At 40.1% G+C, this 12,500-nt stretch overlaps 1 protein-coding gene across 1 annotated transcript in view; it reads right to left on the reverse strand.

Moving 5' to 3' along the window:
- Nucleotides 1-11,274, reverse strand: part of brinp1 (bone morphogenetic protein/retinoic acid inducible neural-specific 1) — a 521,352-nt gene extending 510,078 nt beyond the window's left edge. The window contains exon 1 of the mRNA XM_061876412.1: nt 11,073-11,274. The gene's annotated coding sequence lies outside the window, so the exon portion shown is untranslated. The remainder of the gene's footprint in view (nt 1-11,072) is intronic.
- Nucleotides 11,275-12,500: the final 1,226 nt, after the last annotated feature.

Raw genomic sequence — 12,500 nt, forward strand, 5'->3', positions numbered from 1 at the left:
CAAAGGGTCCCGGACCAAAATGCAAAAAAATATAATAACACATTAAAACAAGAGGGAAACACAAAAGGATGATACAAGAGCACAGAGCTCCTGCCTACAGCAGCGCCATCTTGGAAAAAATATATATATATATATTTGACAGCAGCCCATGTCAATGTCTTGACTTTGTAATGTAAAAATGTTTTTTTAAAAGCTATACCATTAGAGGCCAGTTAGCTGATTGTGTGTATTTTTAATAATGTAAAAAGTTTTACATTTAAATTTTTTTTTTAACTAATCTTTTCGAAAACATAGTTTGCTACTAGCTTAGCAATGTATTTTATATTTTTTTTATGTAAAATTTTTTCAAAACCTTTTTTCAAATCTTTAAAATCAACCCCCCCCCCCCTCCAAAAAAAAGTCATTTTAGCTAGCTAGTCAGTGTTTTTATTTCAGTCTACAAAAAACATCTTCATTCAGCTCTAAGATAAGCAATAGGGCTTAACCCAGGGGTCCCCAAACTTTTTGACTTAGGGGCCGCATTCGGTTGGCCGGGGGGGCAGGCTGTGTGTGGGTGTATATATATATATATATATATATATATATATATATATATATATATATATATATATATATATATATATATATATATATATATATGATGTCAATGACTGATTTTTAGTCACTGCTATGCTGAAATTATAACTAATATAGATGTTGATCATTTTTTTTCACTACTTTTGGTTTGTTCTGTGTTGTGTCTCCTCTCAATTGCTCTGTTTATTGCAGTTCTGAGTGTTGCTGAGTCAGGTTTGATTTTGGAATTGGATTGCATTGTTATGGTATTGCTGTGTATTAGTTTTCTGGATTAATAAAAAAAAACAAATAGTTTTTTTTAAAATGACGATTTTGAATCGCACAACGTGAGAATCGCGATTCTTATACTAATCGATTTTTTCCCACACCCCCAATAAATAAATAAATAAATAAATAAAATATATATTCCTCGCGCACTAATTGACTGAAAGAGTGGGCACTTGCTGCGTGCTCGCCCGACACTACGGCATGAGCGCAATGATCTTACGTTATCGATGAGAAACTGCATATTTAGACAATATGATATTCCTGAGTGGCTAGGAGACACCCAGAGTAACAAGTAAATATTGATTGATGATTGAAGGTGGTGGTAAATGGATTAGAAAGGACAGATTTTAAAAAATAATTAGACATTTTTTATTTAGGACTTCCCTCGGGCCGTAGTTTGGGGACCCTTGGCTTAACCCAAAGTAATACAACATGCTCATGTTACCTACTAGCTAGTCAAGATCTTGTTTTGATTTCATTATGTAAAATCAATCTAAACACTAAAACTTGTGAAATTGTATTGAAGGCATCTTCAAATCATATAAAAAAAATACAAAACAAACGTAATGTTAACCAATGCATTATTTTCTTAATGTAAAAATTAACCATTGAAGCAATCATCAGTGTTATTGAATTAATAAATAAAAACAAGCCACTGTTTTAGTAATCACTTATTACTGACAGACAAGAAGCCGTTTAGCTTCTTATTTTCCCCCTCGCCGCCTGTTCTTGTTGCCAAATCTTGGCGGGATTTAGCCATCTCATTGAGGCAGGCCGCTTCCTTTTATTGAGATAAAAGGCTCCGCCGTGGTCAGAAAAAAAGTGCAGGCAAGCAGCCTGCAACCTTCAAATCCCTTTCATTTTGACTGTACAGCAGTAATTGACATTTTCATGGACAATTTATTAGTCATTGTTCGCATTTGATCCCGAAAACCCAGGCCATGTCCCTATAAAAATTGCTATTTCTAAAATATGCTTTAATTTTAGGTCCAACTGCATTTTGGCTCACTCACACTGCATGAAACTTAATATAGTACAATATTTTAGCGTTCTTAACAGTCATACAGGTGTAAAAGTAAAGGTAAATAGTTATAAATTAATACAAATCATGAATAAAGAATCGGGCATAATGCAAATGGGCAACGGTTTGCACTCACCATTATGTCTACATTGGATTATATTTCTGTGTTTTGCAAATTATTTTATTGGAATGAAACTAGCAGACCATAGTCTTTTATACGCAGGTGCTGCATTTATTAGGTTGGTCCACATATGCGGTACATCAGCCTGTCCGCAGATTTACTTCGTAAACTATTGAAAATAAATGAACCTACCTTCGTAAAGCACCTTTTTACAAAAGTGATTATTAGTTAGCACACACCAACACGAACAATAATTTATAGATCATAAACAAGCTGTGTGTCATCGGTGAGAAAGCAATTTATTATTCTTTACTAGGGCTGTGAATGTTAATCACATGCGTTAATAAAAATTTAAAAAAAGAGATTGTGGTACCATATAGTAGAGATGTGCGGATAGGCATTTATATCATCCGCAACCGCATCATTAAAGTAGTCAACCACCCGCAATCTACCCGAACCAACATTTTATCAAAACCGCCACCCGCCCGTTGTTATATATCAGGGGTCGGCAACCTTCGACACTCGAAAGCCATTTCGACCCGTTTCACTGAGTAAAGAAGACAATGGGAGCCGAAACCATTCTCGCGAATATATACTGGTGCTAATCCAGATTACGAGAATAGGGGCGTGTTATTAAATCATTCCCTTAGACGCCTTTGACATGTACAAACTGCTTGCCAGTCCAGCAACAAGATGTACGCAGCTTCCGCTGTTACGCGTACAAGATTGAAAAGGCATACTGGGTGATACAGAGTACACTGATGGTTACCCAGAATCCTTTGCAATCAGGACTCTTCCTGACTATAATATTACACCCCCACGCCCCCAACCACCTTACCGGCGCACGGGGGGGGGCGTAAAATATAGTCAGGAAGAGTCATGGATACAAAGGATTCTGGGTATTTGTGTTGCGTTTATGTGAGGATGTTCTCCCGAAATGCGTTCGTCATTCTTGTTTGGTGTAGCGTCAGTGTGGCACATATTAGTAAGAGTGTTAAAGTTGTTTAAATCACAACCACCAGTGTACTCTGTATTACCCAGTATGCCTTGCAGTCGTGTATCTGCGGAAGTCATATACAATAAGTTGCTGGACTGGCAAGTAGTTAATACATGTTGTAGAAGGCGTCAAAGACATTGACTTCATAGCACGCCCTTATTCTTGTTATCTGGGTAACCACCAGTAGATATTTGCGAGAAAGTTTGTGGCTCCCATTGTCTTCATTATTTTGTGACACAGGTCAAAATGCCTCTGAGTGGTAAAGGTCGCCAATCCCTGAACTATATATTTATATTAAATATTTCCGAATGGTTCAACCGCCCGAATATATTTAAAATAAATTTTTTCGTCATGTCACCCGCCCAACCCGCATTTTACCCGCGGATGAGACCGCAAACCATGCATCTCTACCATATGGCAGATGTTTGCAACCCAAAACGTTGAAAGACCCATATTGGACCAAAAATACAAAAAAAAAGTAAAAATCAGTCTGGAGCCGCAAAAAATTAAAAGCCAAGTCGTATAATGAAGGAAACATGATGTACCGGTAAGTCTCTTTTAGTTGTAATAGCCTACTGTCAAAATGATTTTAAAAGTCTTATATAAGTTTTATATTGAAGGCAACACATGACATAAGTATTGATAAGAGCCTACTATCAAAATGACTGTCGCAGGCTGAAGCAAAGAAATGTTGAAATGTAATATTTATTCATACCATCACAGCTGATCGGTCGTACAAATACAGTCATACTTGCCAACCCGCCCGATTTTCCCGGGAGACTACAGAAGTTCAGTGCCCCTCCCGAAAATTATCCCGATTTTCACCCGCACAACAATATTAAGGGCGTGCCTTGAAGGCACTGCCTTTAACATTCTCTACAACCTGCCGTCACGTCCGCTTCTCCTCCATAGAAACAGCGTGCCAGCCCAATCACATAATATTTGCGGCTTTTACACACACGAATGCAATGCATATTTGATCAATAGCCATACAGGTCACACTGACAGTGGCCGTATAAACAACTTCAACACTGTTACAAATATGCGCCACACTGTGAACCCACACCAAACAAGAATGAAAAACACATTTCGGGAGAACAGCCGCACTGTAACACAACAGGACAAATACCCAGAACCCCTTGCAGCACTAACTCTTCCGGGACGCTACCCCAACCCTGAATTCAGGAGGTCTCAAAGTTGGCAAGCATGACGACGGCAAAAATGAACCAACTGAATTACACAAAGTAGCATCAAGCTGCAATTACCGGCTGAAAGTGAATTTATTTTCCTTAATTGACAACATTGGACATATTTCAATCACAACGAGCTGGGGATGGCGTTGTACCAAAACCAAAATAGATCAGCATTGTCATCTGAAGAGTTAAAGAAGTGTTTGTTTAAATGACTGTTTAAACTAAAGAAGAGTAAATGCGGATTTAAATGGTGCACTGTTAAGTTGTTTGAGTGCGTTTACTACTGGACATTATATTTTAGTGTCCATCTGTACCTGGTTTGGTATATTATGGCAAAGACTATCAAAATGTAAACTTTAATTCTTACTGTCACCATGTTTTCAGCAAACATCCTTGTATGACATTCTGACTACTAAACTGCATTTGGATCAAAATGTTCGGGTATTTTCTTTAGCAAATTTTATTCATGAAAGTAAATAAAAAAATGACTAATCACAGTTTAGAGTGTGATTAAATAACATTAAAAATAACTACTTCACTGCCCTATTCTTTTATAGAGATGTCCCACGACCAGGAATAATACATGTTGGATATAGAGAACACTAAAGCCCTTTTATTAATTGCATTGAAAATATTGAAATTAAAACTTTGTGCCTTTGCAAACAGCTAAAATGATGTACAAAGCAAACTATAACCTGCTACCAAAGAATGTACAGCAATTATTCTCAACAAAAAGAGAAAAATCAGGTAAATCTCATTTAAAACATTTGTATGCACGTGCAACACTTAAAACCTTTAGTATATCCGTATGAGGAATTAAATTATGTTATGGATTAAGCAAAGAAATCAAAGTCAAGGTTATAGTACCAATGATTGTCACACACTACACGCGGTGAAATTTGACCCATCCCCACAGGGGAGCATTGAGCAGGGGAATCATTAGGTGATTTAACCACCAATTTTGGGGTTACCCCCTTTTTGTAAGGGGCGCCGGAAGTTGGCTGACCCGTCAGCGATTCTGTTCGGTCTCCCTGTAATCTTTTTCTGATCTTGAATGGGATTGTGCTGAAAATTTTAAAAATTTCCCCTCGGGGATTAGTAAAGTATGTCTGATTCTGTTCATGACAGGCATGGAAATGTCACAAAGACCACATCTAGTAAGACTTGGTGGTGGGTGGCCCCCCAACCTAAACTTCCCACCCCAACACCCTTCACCCTGCCTCGAAAATACGGTTTGAGAAAATGAAATATTTAAAAAAAAAAATGCAAAAACATCCATTTAAAAAAATAATTCTGGTCACTGTCTTATTGTGGCAGTCCGCTCCCTGTATGATCAGTGTCAGAGCTTGGTCCGCATTGCTGGCAGTAAGTCGGACACGTTTCCAGTGAGGGTTGGACTCCGCCAAGGCTGTCCTTTGTCACCGATTCTGTTCATAACTTTTATGGACAGAATTTCTAGGCGCAGCCAAGGCGTTGAGGGGATCCGGTTTGGTGGCCACGGGATTAGGTCTCTGCTTTTTGCAGATGATGTGGTCCTGATGGCTTCATCTGACCGGGATCTTCAGCTCTCACTGGATCGGTTCGCAGCCGAGTGTGAAGCGACCGGAATGAGAATCAGCACCTCCAAGTCTGAGTCCATGGTTCTCGCCCGGAAAAGGGTGGAGTGCCATCTCCGGGTTGGGGAGGAGACCCTGCCCCAAGTGGAGGAGTTCAAGTACCTAGGAGTCTTGTTCACGAGTGGGGGAAGAGTGGATCGTGAGATCGACAGGCGAATCGGTGCGGCGTCTTCAGTAATGCGGACGTTGTATCGATCCGTTGTGGTGAAGAAGGAGCTGAGCCGGAAGGCAAAGCTCTCAATTTACCGGTCGATCTACGTTCCCATCCTCACCTATGGTCATGAGCTTTGGGTCATGACCGAAAGGATAAGATCACGGGTACAAGCAGCCGAAATGAGTTTCCTCCGCCGGGTGGCGGGGCTCTCCCTTAGAGATAGGGTGAGAAGCTCTGCCATCCGGGAGGAACTCAAAGTAAAGCCGCTGCTCCTCCACATCGAGAGGAGCCAGATGAGGTGGTTCGGGCATCTGGTCAGGATGCCACCCGAACGCCTCCCTAGGGAGGTGTTTAGGGCACATCCAGCTGGTAGGAGGCCACGGGGAAGACCCAGGACACTTTGGGAAGACTATGTCTCCCGGCTGGCCTGGGAATGCCTCGGGACCCCCCGGGAAGAGCTAGACAAAGTGGCTGGAGATAGGGAAGTCTGGGCTTCCCTGCTTAGGCTGCTGCCCCCGCGACCAGACCTCGGATAAGCGGAAGATGATGGATGGATGGATGGATTCTGGTCACACCTCCTTTGCAATGGGCGCATGTATGTCCGTGCGAGCATGGAAAGGATAGTGCTGGCAATCGGAGAGATTGCCTGTGCTTTCAGCTCAGTAGTCACCACACTCGCCTCACACACTGGCGACCTGTAAGCAACGAAGCCGAGAGAGAGGATGCATGTACACAACGCTACACGAAGCAGAGTGGTCTGTGATTGACAGCTATGAACATAAATTATTGCATTCTGCTGTCAAAATTGGGGGACCCCTGGCTTCATGCATTATACGCATAGGTTGTCTGCGAATTTGGTTTTCAGGTTCCATTTTAGTGTAATTTTTTTTTTAATCTGGGATGTGTTTATTTTGTCTATAAAATGAAAAAAAAATGCTTTGGACACCCTTGGGCTAATGTGATATCTGTAAATTGAATTAGCCAAACATTGTTTGAGCTAAACTCAATTTCCTCCGCTATTTACAATCTGAAAAAAAAAAAAAAAAAATGCCCTGCACCCAGCAAGGTTTTCTCAAGCAGGTGTTTGTCACTGGCGAAGAAGATAGAGCTCGTGGAGGACGCCGTATGGCCTCGACAACTTTGCAAAACCGCCCGAGGTCAGAGTGCACGGCCGTCACAAGGAAGAAAGACTTGGGGAAAATTCAGTAGATAAAAACGATTGACGCAACGAAACGACAAAACAGCTTTCCAATGGAAAAAAAGGTGCAAAATGAAGCTGGGGGGTGTTTGACAGATGGACAGTAGGGAGGCAGAGTTCGCCTCTAGCCGTCGTAATTAAGTTGCGTAATTACACAGATAATGAATCAGTGTGCCTTGGAGTCAAAACAGTCCATGACACACAGCAAGGAGGAGGTAGTTTTTTTTTCCCTCATCTGCCTGCTGCAGAGAAGAAGAAAAAAAGCTTCTTCTGCTCTATTTTACCTGTTGCATTGATTAGTGGGTGGATAAGAAAATACATGTGAAGTTTTATGTCTTTGTCGTAAAAGCATTGTGACCGTAGTAGTGTGCAGGACAGCCCCGTGGTGTATATATTCAGCTGAATAAAAAACATACACACTGTTGGTAATACCATCATATAAAAACAAGGTAGTCTTGCTGTAAATAAGTGTGGATTTGTGTTGAACAACAAGCAAGAAATGGAAATTGTATCCGTTGCAGTTTAACGTGGTAACTAGAGACTGTAAAGTTAAAAAGTTAAAGTACCAATGATAGTCACACACACACTAGATGTAGCAAAATGATTCTCTACATTTGACCCATCACCCTTGATCACACTCTGGGAGGTGAGGGGAGCAGTGAGCAGCAGTGGTGGCCACGCCCAGGGAATCCTTTTTTGTGATTTAACCACCAATTCCAACCCTTGATGCCGAGTGCCAAGCAGGGAGGTAATGGGTCCCATTTTTATAGTCTTTGGTATGACTCAGCTGGGTTTTGAACTCAATCTACCGATCTCAGGGCGGACACTCTAAGGCAGTGGTTCTCAACCTTTTTTCAGTGATGTACCCCCTGTGAAACTTTTTTTTTTTTTTTTTAAATTCAAGTACCCCCTAATCAGAGCAAAGCATTTTTGGTTGAAAAGAGATAAGTTAATTACAGCAGTATGTCATCAGTTTCTGATTTTATTAAAATGTATAACATTGCAAAATATTGCTCATTTGTAGTGTTTTTTCTTGAACTATTTGGAGAAAACGAGATATAAAAATAACTAAAAACTTGTTGAAAAATAAACAAGTGATTCAATTATAAATACAGATTTCTACACATAGAAGTAATCAACTTAAAGCGCGCTCTTTGGGGATTGTAATAGAGATCCATCTGGATTCATAAACTTAATTCTAAACATTTCATCACAAAAATAAATTAATATTTAAGTAACATGTCCACAAAAAAATCTAGCTGTCAACACTGAATATTGTATTGTTGTATTTCTTTTCACAGTTTATGAACGTACATATATTTAAAAAAAAATCTCATGTACCTCTTGGCATACCTTCAAGTACCCCCGCATACTCCCATTTGAGAACCACTGCTCTAAGGTGTTATGACAGGTGTGTCAAACGTACAGCCCGCGAGCCTGATCCGGCCCACGAACAGGTTTTATCCGGCCCATGGGAGGAGATTGCCAAGTATGAAAATGAGCTGAAATTTTTGAATGAAAGAAACTGCTGTTCTAAATGTGTCCACTAGATGTTTGAATAGCAATTATTTGTATCTTTGTAGAGGATGCTACACATGTAAAATAAATACACCACATGTCCTAGGCAGGACGTTAAAGTGCATCCGGCAGTGGAGGCTCCTCTAAGGGGTGTTGGAGCACTCCGAGGTTAACCCCTTAACAAATGTTACCCCAGGTGGCCCTTGGCAAAGGCCCAGTGCCTGACTGCCCCATAGCCAGGGATACGGTGAAGACCTCAATGGTGGAGCAGGCGGAAGACGGTAGATGTAAGAACCACCACAACGGCTGCGATGGCGTCCATGTGGCCCCAGTTATGGGGAAATAACCCAAGACCTCAGGGGTGGAACAGGCGGAGGATGATTGCTAACCCTATTGAGTGGCACAAGGGCGGATGAAGGCTGCAGCAGAAAAGGGTCCCCATTCGTCTTTGACTCCATGCCACTGGACCCTGATCTGTCAGGGATCCTGTGGTGACAGTCTGTGTACCAGTCTCCCCACGTTAAAGTCAAAGTCACACACAGGCATCATCCCCCCCCACCCCACACCAGGAGGATCCTCATACTCTAAGTGACTGCCAATGATGAGGAAAATGAGCAAACATAAATAACATCCTGTAATTTGATTGACATTTTTTTATCTTTACGGATTGAAATTAACACCAATGTGTTGACTGATTAACATTATCACATGTTTTATTAAAGTATAAATAACATAAAAAGGTAGAATAATATTAACCACAACATGTAAGAAAACAAAAACCTGATTTGTAGATTTTCAGAATGTGCTGTTCCATTTTTAAACAAAGAAAACAAAATCGGAAGTTGTCTTTATTTTTAAGTTATCGTGCCGTGATTTCACCAATCCGGCGCACTTGGGAGTAGATTTTTCTCCATGTGACCCTCGGTCTAAAATGAATGTGACACCCCTGCTTTATGATCTTTCCATTCAAAACTATAAGAACTGTCTTACGCTGGTACGGAAATAAAGGCAAATATTTGAAAATAATTATCAGTAGAAGATTTTTCCCAAAATTGTTTTTGGCAGGTACTGTTTTGTTTAAATTAGGGATCACCAACCTTTTTGAAACCAAAAGCTACAGCTTGGGTACCGATTAATGCGAAGGGCTACCAGTTTGATACACACTTGAAAAAATTGCCAGAAATCAATTTACCTTTAATCTACTAATATATATATATATATATATATATAGATTAATATATATATATATGTCTGCCATTCCGTCATACATTTTTTTTCCTTTTACGGAAGGTTTTTTCTGTAGGAATAAATGAAAAAAAAACGTAATTGAACGGTTGAAAAGAGGAGAAACAGCAAAAAAAAATAAAATTACATTTTGAAACACGGTTTATCTTCAATTTCAACACTTAAACTCAACCGAAAAAAAGAAGAGGAAAACTAGCTAATTCGAATCTTTTAAAAAAAAATAATTTATGAAACATCAGTAGTAATTTTTCCTGATTAAGATTCATTTTAGAATTTTGATGACATGTTTTAGCAGTAGAAAATGGACGTTTTAAATAGGTTCAAATCCAATCTGCACTTTGTTATATTATACAACGAATTGGACCAAGCTATATTTCTAAACAGAGACAAATCATTATTTCTACTAGATTTTCCAGAACAAAAAAATTTAAAAGAAATTCAAAATACTTTGAAATATAATTTAAAATTTGATTCTACAGATTTTCTAGATTTGCCAGAATATTTTTGGGAATTTTAATCATAATAAGTTTGAATAAATATTTCACAAATCATCAAAAAACAGAAGCTAAAATTAATAATTATATCAAAATGTATTTATTATTCTTTACAATAAAAAAATAAATTTACTTGAACACTGATTTAAATTGTCAGGAAAGAAGAGGAAGGAATTAATAAGGTAAAAAGTGTTCAAAAATCCTAAAATAATTTTTAAGGTTGTATTTCTCTAAAATAGTTTCTGAAAGTTATAAGAAGCAAAGTAAAAAAATAAATGAATTTATTTAAACAAGTGAAGACCAAGTCTTTAAAATATTTTCTGTGATTTTTAAATTCTATTTGAGTTTTGTCTCTCTTAGAATTAAAAATGTCGAACAAAGAGAGACCAGCTTGCTAGTAAATAAATAAAATTCAAAAAGTAGAGGCAGCTCACTGGTAAGTGCTGCTTTTTGAGCTATTTTTAGAACAGGCCAGCGGGTTACTCATCTGGTCCTTACGGGCTACCTGGTGCCCGCGGGCACCGCGTTGGTGACCCCTGGTTTAAATGCTAAAGTGTTCTTAGAGATTGTGAACTGCAGAAAACCATTATCTTGTATTCCTACCCACGAAGTAGGAATCCTTAGTTATAGATCAAATATGTTCATAGCAATAAAAAAAAAACAGTTTCCTACCTTCCATGTTGCAAACGTGGGGTCGCGTGGCTGCCAAGGATGTGTTCTCTCTGCGGCAGCATGCAGGTAAAATGAATATTTATTCCAACAATGAAGGCAAAAATACAAAGAATAAAAGCGCCGCTGGCAAGGGAATCTACGGCAAAGCTCAACCAAGAAACAGCATGGTGGCAAAAAAAAAACCCAAAGTGACGTGAACAACTGTCGCTTGCAGCCAATAGTGATCCAGCAACTTAAGCTGGGTGACAACAGAATATAAATGCGAGTGATTAGAGGAAGCAACAGGTGAGGACACTAATTACGAAACAGAAACAGGAGTGTCTCATCAGCGCAATGAGAAAAGTTCACGGAGGAAAGAGCGGCGAGGACAAAATAATAATAATAATAACCAAAACACAGAACATAACCAAGGACATTCGAAATAGTTTTTTTTAACATTACGAGAGCCCTCGAGACTTACAATAACAGCCAAATAGTCACTTTTAAACTCATTTAATCCAACATAGTATAAATAAGGCTGCCTGACACTGAGCCAATCAGAGGCCACAATACTGAAAAGCACACTTTGATTGGTTTGGTCTCCTTTAGTAGCCAATTATTTGAATTAGGGATGTATGGCATTAAGATTTTATCAGTACGATACCCTAATCCAGTGGTTCTCAAATGGGGGTACGCGTACCCCTGGGGGTACTTGAAGGTATGCCAAGGGGTACGTGATATTTTTTTTTAAATATTCTAATAGTGGTTTTCGTCCTGTTCGTGGAACTGTGGACCAGCTCTATACTCTGGGCAGGGTTCTTGAGGGTGCATGGGAGTTTGCCCAACCAGTCTAGTCTACATGTGCTTTGTGGACTTGGAGAAGGCATTCGATCGTGTCCCTCGGGAAGTCCTGTGGGGAGTGCTCAGAGAGTATGGGGTACCGGACTGTCTTATTGTGGCAGTCCGCTCCCTGTAAGATCAGTGCCAGAGCTTGGTCCGCATTGCTGGCAGTAAGTCGGACACGTTTCCAGTGAGGGTTGAATTCCGCCAAGGCTGTCCTTTGTCACCGATTCTGTTCATAACTTTTATGGACAGAATTTCTAGGCGCAATCAAGGCGTTGAGGGGTTCCGGTTTGGTGGCCGCGGGATTGGGTCTCTGCTTTTTGCAAATGATGTGGTCCTGATGGCTTCATCTGGCCGGGATCTTCAGCTCTCACTGGATCGGTTCGCAGCAGAGTGTGAAGCGACCGGAATGAGAATCAGCACCTCCAAGTCCGAGTCCATGGTTCTCGCCCAGAAAAGGGTGGAGTGCCATCTCCGGGTTGGGGAGGAGACCCTGCCCCAAGTGGAGGAGTTCAAGTACCTAGGAGTCTTGTTCACGAGTGGGGGAAGAGTGGATCGTGAGATCGACAGGCGGATCGGTGCGGCGTCTTCAGTAATGCGGACGTT

Source organism: Nerophis ophidion, linkage group LG17, assembly GCF_033978795.1.
Source record: "Nerophis ophidion isolate RoL-2023_Sa linkage group LG17, RoL_Noph_v1.0, whole genome shotgun sequence".
NCBI lineage: Eukaryota > Metazoa > Chordata > Actinopteri > Syngnathiformes > Syngnathidae > Nerophis > Nerophis ophidion.